A 13886-nucleotide genomic window follows, 5' to 3' on the forward strand; every position below is an offset into this window, starting at 1 on the left:
GTCTGTAGCACTTTTACCCTTCCAGAAAAAATATGATTTCTTTAAGATGTTTGCCATGCCACTGTCTGGCACTTTTTATTCTTCCAGGAGCTAAGCCTTGACACTTCTGCTGAATTTTAAGAGAAAAATCTTTCTTCTCGTTTCACCTGAATGGGAAGCCTGTGACAGAAAGACTGCACGAAGGGAATGAGCTTGCTGTGAAAGGAGGGGGAGGTGGGGAAGGAACTGACTAATTTAAGCTTTGGAGTGGGCTTCCTCCTTCTCCTTCCAACAGTGAAGGGCTTGTCTCCACTCCTACAATCCCAACCTCTTTTCTTTCAATACCCCACATGCCAGCACACCCAGAGACCCAACCTCTCACCTCCTAAAGCTGTCTTTTTCCTGCCCCTACCCCCATTTGTTCCCTGACCCACAGCGCCCCAGAACCTGCCCCTCTTATGGAGGAACAGAAGGAAGAGCTGATGCCAGCATTAACCCAGAGCATATTACAGTCCAGTCCAGCAGATCTGACTCGATCATTGCACGATACAAAGAAATCAAAGTCTCCAACAGTGGCTACAGATCTCAGTGCCCACAATGAGGTTATTGGCACAGCAAGTAACCAGACTGATGCCATCTGTACCAGACTCTGCGGTACTTGGAGCAGCATGTTAAAGGAGTCTTTTTAGTCTGCCAGGCTTCACTGTCTATATTAGCATCCAAGGGAGATCTTGGAATAAAGTCAGCACAAGAGCAAGCCTGGGGAAGAAAATCTTTGGGGAAAATGGCTTTCTCAGTCTCTTGTATCTGGTTCTGGACTAAACTGCTCTCTGTCTTGATGTTTCATTTTCAATTGGCTGCTCAGAATTGGCAGGCCATTTCAGTGAGAGATGTCATGTTGTTCTCTCACTTTCCTGGAAGTTTCAGTGCAGAAGCCTTGATTCAGCAGATAACTTTGGCTGTCGGCAAGGAGTTAGAGACCATCGTGGAATTTATGGAGCAAGAACAGCAGAGTCTTTAACACACAGACATGGAATGAATGGGAATGAAGTTCAGCACTTGTCTCACCCCTTCCTGAATAAAAGAATGATACAATCAAAAAAAGCAAGGTTTTCTTACCCAGACTAGGATCAGCCCTCACTCCCCTGGCAGGATCATATCCAGCCCTCAGACACATCTCACATCATACCATAAGAACAATAAGGTCGTCAAGTCCAACCATCAGCATCTCTGCCACAAGCAAGACCTCAGGACCACAATTCCTCCTCCCATGATTATTACCCCATATCAACTGCCCCACAAAACCTCGAATTCAGCTTCTTTTCTGCCAGAGCCTGAGATGGTGCCCTGTGACCATGGCATGTATGATCTGCCTCAGTTGCTACTTGTAGACCTCAGGGGCTCCCCTTCAGACACCACATGCACATCCGCATCCCCCAGAAACTGCCCCAGGATCTCTATCCCACACACTCCAGGTTAAGGTTCCAGAAAATCCACTGCTTTCGCCCTGATTTCCCCAAGACCATCCCAAACAGTTGTCCAGGTCATACTTTTACACACCAAAGTCCTCACCTGCATAACCCCAGACTCCTATGCCAGGATCTCCATACTCAACAGAACCACTGCCACCCCCCATGCTGCTCTGGGATGACTTCTCACCAAACTGTGTCCCTTCTGCATATCTGTTCTAGCAAACACTCTCCACTTCGCTAAAGAGCCTGTTTTCCCACTACCAGGGTGGTCATATCACTCACCCATGCTATTAACCCTACTTCACCTGAGATCACCATGCCCGTAACATCTCTCCTCATTGCTTCCTGAAAGCATCCAGGTACCTCAGATCCCTCACATACACGCACACACACTCACACTTGGGATCTTGCTACGCTTGCTTCTAGCATTAGTTCAGAGCCTGCTGAGCCATGGGGTTCTGCTGCTCACCCTCCTCCCCTCTACAGAAGCTGCACTTCTAAGTAGGAAGGACACGCTACTCCTGATACCACAGCCACAAATCTCCAAGTGCTGACATTCGAAACAGTTTCTATCTGCTTCATTAAAGAACAGAGCTGTGGGTCAGGCTGTTTATTAGGTACTAAAATTTAAATTGAAGCAGTTTTCGAAAAGCAAACTTTCCCAACGTGGCATAAAAGTGCTTAGATACCAAAAAAACACTGCATGGACAGATTTAGAACCCATCTCAGGTTTTGTTTGATTATTTATTTATGGTACTATTCTTTTTAAGACAAGAGCAGCTTATCTTCTGTATTAGTTTCTGTTGACTGGGAGGATAGAGACCTACCTAAAAGGACATTCACCAGCCTCTGCAACACCAAAGGTTCTTCTGCTTCTCCAAAAAGACACTGCACAGGGACCTACAAACAAAAGTCCCCAAGGCACCAACATTTAAGATTGTTGCCTAATATTTCCCATTGTACAGCAGCTTCTCCTCCATGTATGTAACTGACCTAAAGTGTAACTGTCTTGACAAAAAAAAATAATAAAATTCCTCACAGATCTCAGCACCAGGCTGACAGGGACCAAAAGATGACTTTGTACAGTTCACTGCCATTGATAAAGGCACAGAACGACTGAACCAAAAGCAGGACTGAAGGAACCAGTGGGCTTGGCAGGGCCACTTTTATTTCTATTTATCTTGACTCTTGAACTTTTTCAGATTACAAAGCAACAGATTGAAGTCTTTTTTGTTTGTTTGTTTTACTTTAAAGTTGTTTTTTTTTTTTGTCTGCTTTGCTGTGCCTGTAAAACAAACTTCTACTTATCTCCATCCCAAAAGCTCTAAGTCAGGGTAATAGGAAATTCTGATTACACTATCACCACTTTCTAAAAAGCCTCACCCATTTCATGTTCTGGAGCATAGATCTGAAACTTAGTACAGGGTTTCATCAGTGGCACAGAATGCCATTAGAGGGGTAAGTGATTGAAAGTTAATATACATTGTTTCAGGTAACATTCAGGTTCTCAACTGAAGGTTTCTGCTAGCGCCACTCCTTGCAAAATCTGTCTTCATATTGCCAGAATTAAGTTCTCAGCCATGACCCAGATTCTTATGATAAAATCAATTCCTAGATTTTTAAATTTCTTTCCAAAGATTTTCAGAGGTTTTTGAAGTAACAATGTTTGCCACAGACATGAAAGCTAGCAACAGATCTTCTTTATTTCAAATAAAACAGGAGATCATTCAGAATCATGCGTGCAAGCAGTAAAAAGCAGTAAAGCTGTATAATACATCATTACAATACAGCAAGCACCACAGGAATAGACAGTATACAACACCTAAAATGCTAAAAAACATATCCTTTAGGAGACAATTTCTCCTCAGTGGTTTTGAGGTCAGTTTTCCACAGATATACTAGTATTTCCATTTTCAGAGAACAGCTTGGACCTAAGATTCCTATGAGGAAAGTGTCTTTTTCTTATGTATTTATTTATTTATTTTCCATATAATGTTCTTAATCTATCTGGGTGTTGCAGGCTGGGGGCTGTTGTATATATCCTATGCCTTGTTCCATTTTTGCTTTTTCATTCTAACCTATACTATGGCACAGTTTCTCTGTTTCCTGTCAGCCTTTATATTCTCACGTTTAAGTTTTTTTGCTGGTTGTCTTGAAAGAAGGAATTTTGCTCTCAGGCTCCATCCTTAGGTGTCCATGTGAGCATTATTCCCACTTTAAAGCTTTCCTGCTCTCCAAAGACCCCTTTTCAGCTCAATGAGAGGAGTTAAACACAGAGTGGCAGAAGGCAAAGTCTCAAAGGATTAGGACACCTTTGACAGCTTTGCTGGTCAAATTCACTCTTTTCCTGAGACCCATCCTTTTCCCACTTCAGTAACCAAAAATAAGCAGTTATCTTCATGAAGGTTCACCCTGGTTTCAGACAGACCTCTGTGCCATGGAATTGCATTGACATGTGTCCAGTTACCCAATTCTCCCACCCAAGGAAAGCAACCTCAGCCCAAAGGGGCTTCCCTGGGCTTGCTTCAAGTAACAACCAACAGATGCGAACACCAGTTCAAGCCTGACCATTTTGGCAGCCAACATTAACTTGCAAAGACACCTGCAGAGATGAGAGAATTCAAGGTCGGATATTAAGACCTTTTCAAAGACATTTAATTAGTCTGACAATGGCTCAGTTTCGCAAAGTGTTTATTTTTACCTAGTGGCCATTAGAAACCCTCATTCATTCATGGCATTATAATTTAAGGTTATGGTTCTGTGTCCTGGTGAATAATTTAAGCTGCATGGGCTATGAAACTTTTATTACTAGGTTAACTCTTCATGTTTTCTTTCTATGGCAGTGCTTTGAAATGTAAGCCACTGATGCTGTTACTGGTGACTCATCGTCTTAGCTAGTATTTTTGATGTAAAAAAAAATCAATTATTAAATGGAACATTTTTCTCTTCAGAAACCAGTCCTTTTAACTGTTTCCTATGCAAGGCAGGCACCATGCTATTTATGTACAGGAATCACATTCCCTGAATCTGCTGATATTGCTAAGCACCTAGATTTATTGGATTTGAGCACAGGAAAATCCAGACTGAGCCCCAGTTAAAAAAAAAAAAAAACTGCTAGGGTGCTCCTTCAGATGATGAAAAGTTTTTTTCAAGCAGGTGAAGTTAGCTGAAGTGCTTGACCTTTCTGTGACTGGACCAAACAAAGACTTCGATCTGTTGCTTGCAAATTTTCATAGCCATTATAGCAACATCACTTTCTTCAGTGTTGGCAGCAGCAGAAACAACAGGATTTGCATATTGAAGCATGAGAAAGCATTTAACATTCCTGTCCTCATGTGCCACTATTTGGCACAAATCTTCCATAACATGCCAGTTCTTATTGTGTGTTAAACACCTGGTATAGCACAACATGTGTGCCAGTAGTGAGACACCCCACATGGAGAAGAATTCACTGACAGTAGATAACTTAAAATAATTCTCAGTGTGCTAAATGACAAAAGCTACAAGTTCTACCAGAAGCTTTCTTTCCTCCATCACTCTTCAATCTAGTGTATTTGCCATTAAAGCTTTAATTACATCTTTTAAGAGTACAATTCTCTTCTCTCTCCCTGCCTTAGGGCCTTTTATTGGATTAAATGGAATTTCTGGTGCACAATTGCTGCGAGATACCTATAGGGCTGAATTGCTTTCTCCAAGGAACAGCTGAAATCCATAACCAAGCCTGGATTGCTGTACAGACTGGAAAACAGGGTAATTTCTTCTCTGGAGTAGTGATTTGAGTCAAATTCAGGAAGAGCTGACAGAAGAAAAATTATGGGTTTTTACCAACATACCTCGTGGCTCCACTTGATTTAGTGGATCTGTGCCAGCTTTCCCGGAGTCTGGCTCCCTTGCCTTCAGTGGTGTTACACTGGCTGGGACGCCAGCCCAAGGCAGGCACCAATGCTTAACGCCCTTCATCCTGGGGGTGAGCAGGAACAAATTAATGTGCCACCCAACCTGTAATGGCAGGACTCAGCCTTATACGGGATCTGACTGGTCAGAGGCTCCTAATGCTCAATATGTCTGTCTCATGAATCCAGCTCCATAATGTTTCTAAAATGTAAGAGATACTTTGCCTTGATGAGGACAAGGTATGGCTAGGACAGTCAGCATTGAGCGTTCAGGACTGTGACCCTCTGGCTCCCATAGGAAGACATGATGGCAGACCCTGTTTGGATTTATTGCTAAGCCAAGCAGCCAAGCATGCAAACCAGTGATGAGCTTTATTTACAGTACAACAGATACTTTTTTTTTTTTAAATCATGCTAATCCTTATCCATTTTATATCTTTCTTCAAGGACTGCTTCTAGGATATTAGAAATTAATCATTCTCTGGGGTAGGGCTGATGAGAGCCTACCCCGCGCACACAAAGGACATAAGCACTTCAAGTGCTCAGACCTGTAGAAGGAATACAAATAGAGCCACAAGAGCTGAGAAGCCTGTGTGTATTTTTGGATTTCACTCTTTTTTAGTGAAGCAGATGCTCTCTGGGATATAGATTAAGTTCTGTTGCTCATTTTTCCAGCTGCCTCTAAAGCAGGGATGACAAAGTCTCTCATAAACAGATTGAAAGGTCATTTGGTGTCACTGTTGCTTTATCTGAGTACCTCTGTGTCCTCCACTGAAATGTCACTGTGTGCCTTCTTCAGAGCCACTCCTTGGTGATTACCAATTAAGACACATTAGGTGTATGTGGAGCATTACAAATCACAGACCAACATCTCTTCTTAATTATAATGGCATAAATTTAATAACCCCACCAACTTCAGAGACATTAACAGTTCACAGAAATATAAATGAAAGCAGGATATGGCCTTTACAGTCTTTACAGACCACACATTTCTCCCATGCTAGCAAAAGAAGGCAGATGTTAGCAGGAGGGCTTCAATTCTGCAAACACCCAAGAATATTTTTGAGGAATATCTTTGGAGGGCTCAAATATGTTGGGTTAAAGAAGTGAAAAGCTGCTCAGTCAGTCTCTAGAGAGCCTTGTTCTGGTTCTCTAAAGAACCTTAGGAACAGGCACTCCAAGCTGAGGTTCAAGCATGAGATCAATTTGGAAAGAAAATTAGTGACAATACGCAATCTGTGGGAATGGTAAATGATCAAAGGTACACATCATGTTGACACATTTCATTTGAGTATAAATAACAACAAGAATGGGAGAAAGTCATGCCAGCAGAGTTACAACTTCACAGTGTTTGCTCAGAAGTTAGAACACTACAGTAAGTGCTTTTCACTGTGTTTTATTTGAGGAGTAAATTTTTGGTATTTTATGATTCTTCTTCCTCTAAACTTGACTGGAAAATATTACTGTCTTGGGTTTTAGATACAATAACAACTTTTATAAGTCCTGAAATAAAAACAGAACCAAAAAAAAAAAAAAAAAAAAAAAAAAGTTAAAATTAGATACAGAGAAAAAGAAAGTGTAAAAAAAAAAAAAAAGTGACTGATACTGCTTAGCATCTCCTTCCTTTTTGTTCAGAGAATAAGGAAAATATAATGACAAATGCCTTTTTCAAGCCAGAAAAAAATTTGTTTGATGCAACCTACGAAAGACCTATTAGCTTTTTATTTCTGTGACTTATCCTATCTGTCTATTTATCTGTTTATCTGAAAGCCCCTCATCTCCTCAGCATTTAATATCTGATGACCTATTAAGAGTCCTTGTTCCAGATAAGCAATAACAGAGTTCATCTCTGTTTCAGGTTTGTTTACAGGTGATTCCTTTATTACCACTGCTGCCTGGTATCTTGTAATGCCCAGAACTGAGCATGATCTGTTATGTTCATTCTAAATTTAAAAAAAATAAAGGTATATATAGGGGCTGTAGAGACAGATAATTATAGAAAGAGCACCATCTATTGTCAGGTAAAAAAAATATTAATGCTGTTTATGGGCTTAGAGCCTCAATGGTGTGGTGACAGCTGTGAGATTTGGACCTATGCCAGCAGCTAAGGAAAAACTACGCTGAATGCTTTTGGCCCCAAGATGAAATGGCCTAGGTGATATGAATGTCTTGTATTGTGTCTCATAAAATATAAGACGCTGAAATTCACATGGGGCCAGGAGTTTTTATGCAGCTTTCTTTATAGGAGCCTGTTAGAAGTGGGCTGTGAATGAAAATTGAGTGTAGCACCATGAATGGGGAAGGCCATGGCATTTATTGGGATGTTTGGATGGCATGGGCAGATAACCAAGCCGTGTGAAGCCTCAGTTGGCTGTAGGAAGCACTGGAGCATGGTACAGCATGCAATGTAGGTGATGCTCAAGGCAGCAGCAGCAGCATAGCACATCAGATGAGGCCACGGGCCTTGTCTCACAGCTGGACCAAAGAGACAGGGGAGCAGCACTGCTCCCACAGGGCCAGGATACTGGTTCTCTGTGCCATCCTCCATCACCTGGTGCAGACAAGCTTAGAACTCCTGCTCTTGCTCTGCCTTGCAGAAGATGATGACAAAGACCCTGGGCTGGCATTTTGCCAGGTGAGGGGCAGAGAGGAAGGAGAAGACTCCTTGATGGTTATTTGGAAAAACTGATTCATCTCAGGCAGCACAAGTTGTTATGCCAAGCACTTCGTAAATCATTTACTCAGCTCTCTGCATTTTCACTAGACAGCTTCATTATTGTTTTAATATCTTAATAAAAGTGAAGAACAATGACTCCCCATAACAGCTTATGTGGCCTTTGCTGGTGGAAACAGAGAGGGGAGGCAAGAGAGGAATTGAACAGGAGTGAATAATATCCATAGAATACAAGTAACTTCCTCCTCCTTCCCTTCTCAAGCTTTCCCATGTAACTGATCCTGTCTTGGGACTTTCCACACAAAGCAGCAGAGAACAAAATAGAATATAAGGTTACAGTCAGCAGAGCATCTCATCAGCTGCATGAAAGCTAATGATTCAGCTGCTCAGTACCGACAGTGGTGTCCCTTGGAAGAGCATTTACCTATAGGCAAGATATTCAGTTATACAGAGGCTGAAGGAAGGAAAATAGGTGTATTCATTAAAAAAAAAAAAAAAAAAAAAAAAAATTACTCTACCTGGCCACTTGCACATGAGAGTTGAAGTGTGGAGTAAAGCAAAATGCAAACACTGTCACAAACCCCTGGCCAGAAACTAGCTGTTTATAGGGTTAGGGGACAGCAGGAGAACAACAGCAGGAATCAGGGAACACGAGTCCTGTATAGTCCAGGAAGCCAAGGGGCTACTAACACCTACTGACTATTCCACAGATAGAAAAGCACTGTATAGTGTGAGCAGGGAACAGACAACAGATGTGGAGATGAGGGAAAGATTTATTCTTCCTCAGTATTTGCACCAATGGTCTCTTCTTCCTCCAGTGGTACTGCTTTTGAAGGAAGTAATACAGGAGTGCAAATCAAGGCAAGGCAAGCAAAAAGTGAAATAATTCTGCTCTGGATTCAGCATCCAAACCACACCAAATACAAGAACCAAGCAAATTCCCACTGTGAGCAGTGAAAAGTGAATTCTTAACCACTAGATCAGTGTACTAAATCCAAAGAAGGATTATTACAGTGGAAAGGATTTTTTTAATTTTTATGTATGCAGGCTGCACAAAGTCAGATCTTATCTTTCCCTTGAAACATACTGAATCCAAGGTGGAGTGGGATTAATCTGCTTCATCTCTTCTGTAATCTACTGCAGCTTCTTTCTCTTTCACTCTCACTTTCTTTCTTTCCTCTTGATTATATGATAGTCTTACACAGCCTTTTTCATCAGGAGATAGTAAAGTGCTTGACAGTGATGAGGAGTGTTATAGTCTGTATTTACTGATGAGTGAACTAAGAAAGAGGAAATTGCTGAAACCAGCCAGCAGCAGAGCTGGCAGTAATACCTAGCCTTCCAGTCCCTTATTGGAGCCACTCATCTACATCAGCTAATATAATAGGTTGTGAAGCAATACAATGGAAATATTCAGACTCTCATTTCCTATCTATTGTATGTTTCATTTGCAATTGGATTATATAAACCTGGTAAAAGGAGCAGCAAAACCATAATAATAATAACAATAATAAAGCCCAAACGCTACAGTGGGAAAGAAAAGAGAAAAAGAGTAAGGTTCAATGCAACCAGAAATATTCTGATAATTCATAAATACCAAAAGTAATGCACAGGAGAAAACAAAAATTTCTTCCCTATCTAGTAGAGCAAGCTTCAGCTATACCGTATTAATCTGAGGTTTATAAGGAAGTGGGTTTTTTTACATGTGATAAAGGGTGAATTTTCAGAATTGACTATTTGTTTATTTGCTATTACATTATTTTTTTTTCTAGATAACATTAAATTAAGCTTTCTTTCCAATGGAACTCTAGGATGAAGTATCTGGGATTCAGGGAAATTATGGAGAAAGGGGGAAATGGCAGGTGAATGCTCAGACTTGCACAGTGCCAAGTGCAGCAGCTCTGGATGTGTGATTGGCTCAACTGTTTTGGAAGGAAATGCTAGTGAGGTGATCTCACTTTTGAAACAGGACCTAAGGAAGTCATGGCTGAAAAGGGAAAAGTGAGTTTTAGCTTTGATAACTGCATTCATCTCAGCTGCAACATGTTTCATAAATGCCTATTCTAGTAAGCTTTAAAAGTAGTACACTGAGATGAAAAACCAAAATCTTTTTACTCCTACATCACTTTTTTCTTTTTTTTTTCCATTTTAAAAATGCATTAAAATGTTTTGTTTTCCAAACTGAGAAATAGTACTACATAGAGATTAATTTCTGATAAATCAATATTCTGATACATTAGCTCCAGTGGTGCTGAGTAAGAGCCGACACTCCAAAGACTTCCATCAGTATGGTTGTGGGGCTCTTCAGAATGACAACAAGAAGTCTGTGGATCTGGACTCTTCCCTATCTTCAGGGCAGCAAAAGAGGAAGCTGTCATTGAGCAATACAGATGGCAAGTGGTATGCTAGCACTCAGAAGAGCTATATTCATTTCCTGGTGCTCCCTCAACTTCTTCTGAGAGTTTGGGGAAAAAATTAAACATGCTTAGGAAAACGAACAGAAGGGATGTTTCACTAAATGCCATCTCTTCTGTGCTTCCTGTGGATATCCAGTACCTGGCACACATGATGGGCACTGGTAGGAGAAAAGTATCATGTCTACAGTCTTACGGTCTCTCTTAAAGCAAGGCATTAAGCAGCATGGCAGTCAACAGACCTGAACCATCTCTAAGGGAGGAAGGTGGCAGCCATTTCAGTAGCAGCAGCAATAATGGTAAATGTTTTAAGAGAAGAGAAATAACTCCCACACCCTTGGTTCTGCTTGCTTTTCTAAGCTATCCCATTAGCCCTCCACAGGATATCTTCAACAAAAATGTGCTTTCACAGTGGAGCCAGCTATTCTGGATGAACAACACCAAGCTTGCAGAAAGAAAGCTCTTAGAAATAAAAACAAGTCACGCTGATCCATACGATCAGCCCAGAAGCATTTTCCTGTGCTGGTAACTGGTGACCTGGGGGGTAGGAAGTCAAGGACACTGTGTGTAAAGAAAAGATGCAATTCTCCAGACGACGGTACCACGTAACCGCAGCCAATGCTTTTTGAGAGCACAGCATCAACAGAGCATCAATGAGACCTGCTTGCCCTAACCTCCTTGCATTCCCACCTTATCTCTTGGGAAAATAAATAAACAAATAAAAACACCAGCTTCCAAATTTTTCTGGACTTCACCCAGACTTAAATTAATGACAAAATCTTGGTGATCATGGCATGACCTCTGGACTAGTGCCCCACTCCCTTTAGGTGGAGTCCAGATGGGGTTTAGAGTGAAAATTTTGGAGCAGGAAAGATATTTCTCTCCACTTTTTCTTCTTTTTTATTTTCCCCTTTAAATATATGTGTCTCATTTTGAAGCCTGACAGAAGGAGAGAAGACGGGAGGGGAAAAGAAAGAGAGGGAGCTGAAACCGAGCTGAAAATGAAGGGAAGGTTATGGACAAGGTGATGAGAATAAATTGTACGTCCAGGACTGGAGGAATTATGGCATCTCTGCACGTCTTTAGGCCTTGAGGGACTGCATCTTTTCTGAAGGAATTCTAAAGAGATTGGAGGCTTAAATGAGAGGGGAATGAGAGCTTTGCAGTGTGAGGGCTTGAGCATGCATGACCATGCGCATCTGGCATGAAAATAATTGAGTCTTTCTCCCTCCAAAAGAGGCAAAGAGAAGAGCAGCCCAGGCCGTGCCTTTGGGGAAATCAGCATATGCACAGAGCAGCAACAGTAGTATCTTGGGCATCTGCTGTTTCCAGCAGGGAAGCAACTTACTCCTTTGGAGCTACCCGGTAATTTTCTTTTTCAAACCAAAACCTTTCCAGGAGAGGGAGATTTGACGTGGCAGAAGAGCACTCTACTAAAATTTGTTTCCTCAAAAGTTGGATCTGACATTCACCGACCATCTGATGTGTTCAAACGCTTCTCTCACCTCCAGTAATTAATGCACACACATATAACTCTTCCACTACTTTGCTCTTCAGTAATAGTATTTATATGAAGGTTTCAAGGCTCTTTATGAAGAAATGCTGGTATCACCATGGGGAAAGACTAAAATCCTGGAGAAAAGCCATTTCTTCAAGGACATACAACTTCAGTGCAGCAAGCTCAAAACTTGATACCAAATGTCCAGATCCTCTAAGCCTGCTCCAGCACATCCTTCTGTGTTCAGTCTGCAGCTGCAGCCTACTTTGAATTACAACGAAGCCAACACCAAACACCCTTTGGCAAATATTTTGAAAACACCCCTTAACAAACATTTTGAAATTCTGTTCACACTGAACTAGTTTGAACTGACCCATTTTTAATATTCTTTTCAGCATTTCCACAGGTTTTAATCTTATTTTCCAAGATTACCGTGACACAAAAGAAAAAGTTGTTTTTTTGTTTTTGTTTTTTTAAGAGAGAAAGAGAGAAACAAGTTTCTCTTATGCGCTTAAAAATAACAGGCTGAGAGGGCCCAAAGCTGCAGAACCAAAGCCCCAAAACCACATGCTTGAAACTTGCAACATATGACTGTGCAAGCAACCCAGAGCTCTTTGTTACATACACATACTTCCAAGACCTGCAAAAAATATTCAACAGCCCAAAGGAATGAACTAAGCCCACTGTTAGTTTCAAGACAATTTCCCATAGCAAAAACGTTGACAGCAAGGCAAAGAGTCTAAAATATCCCTCTTTTTTCCAATAGATCTTATTATAGTCAGAAGCAAGCACATGATTCTTTACCTGCCGCTTGTTGGCTACGTAACTCCTCTGAATTTCACTTCAAATGTCTCTGAAAGCCCACTGGGGATAGTCCTCCGCCCACACCATGCTTTGACTTTCAGGGAGAAAGAGACCCCATGGCCACAGCTGAAGGGGAGCAGCCCAGGACATCACTTTAGGTGGATGACTGCCACCTGTGCCTGAAAATGTGTGCCAGATGCTTAGGAAAAGAAGCTCTGCTCTCTTCTCTGGGGTTTTCTGAACCTCACTGAGTCTCAGCAGGTGCAGTAAATTGCCATTCAGCTAATGGGATGGACCCTTTAGTGGGAGATGGAAAGACTTGTCCAGGCATGTAGGTTTATGTCTATGGGCTGCTAGCCGTGCCTTCAAGCACAACTAGCACAGGGATGATACAAACCTGTGCAGAAGTATTTCTAGCAGAGCAAGGGGCAAGTTGTCACACAGTTGTGATGCAAATATGGTTCAAAGCCCAGTGGGAAAAGGCTCACCATACAGCCATGGAGTGTGGTAGCTGCAGAGAAGTAGTCTCAGAACAGTCTCAAAGCTGTGAGAACACTGAAAAAGAGGGAAACAATCCATATTGCTACTCGTGGTGAAACCAACAAAAAGACCTTCATGAGCAAAAATCTTGTGTTTTGGATTCAAGAATAATTTGAGCTTGAAAACAGAAAACCCTTGCAAATGTCAGAAGCAAAGCACAGACACTCCATTTCTTTGCACAGCCCAACGTGGAACAGCACAGGGACCAGCATCCAGGTGTGACAACAATGAGCACACCCTGGCCATCCTGTACATCACCTCAGTAAGTCGGTGCAATGCAGGGTCCCCTAGCCCCAGGGAAAAGCAGAGCAGCTGTCCTCTGGCTTTCCTCCCAGCCTGTGCTGCTGCCAGGATGGCACGTGTCCACAGTTTGTCCACTGCTGCACAGAGGCTTGGGCAGCCCAGTCTGCCAAAGCCAGAGCACCCCCAGAGCACCACCATCATGCTGATACCACATCATCTCTGATGGGGCTTCAACAAAGGGTAGGTATTTGTAAGCCTGAATCCTACAGGACCAGTTTCCTTTGTCACCCACAGCATTTATTTAACTAGACCCCCACAGCAAGAACCCTGCTGGAGCATGATGCTGAGCCTCAGCTGGGCAAGATGACC

The 13886-nt window shown here is 41.9% G+C and overlaps 1 long non-coding RNA gene across 2 annotated transcripts in view; it reads right to left on the reverse strand.

The window, feature by feature from the left end:
• Window positions 1–12854, reverse strand: part of LOC311433700 — a 37987-nt gene extending 25133 nt beyond the window's left edge. For both annotated transcript variants that reach the window (XR_014690913.1, XR_014690914.1), the window contains exon 1: window positions 12735–12854. This is a non-coding gene — a long non-coding RNA (uncharacterized lncRNA). The remainder of the gene's footprint in view (window positions 1–12734) is intronic.
• Window positions 12855–13886: the final 1032 nt, after the last annotated feature.

Source organism: Aythya ferina (genome assembly GCF_964211825.1).
Source record: "Aythya ferina genome assembly, chromosome: 3".
Classification (NCBI taxonomy): Eukaryota; Metazoa; Chordata; class Aves; order Anseriformes; family Anatidae; genus Aythya; species Aythya ferina.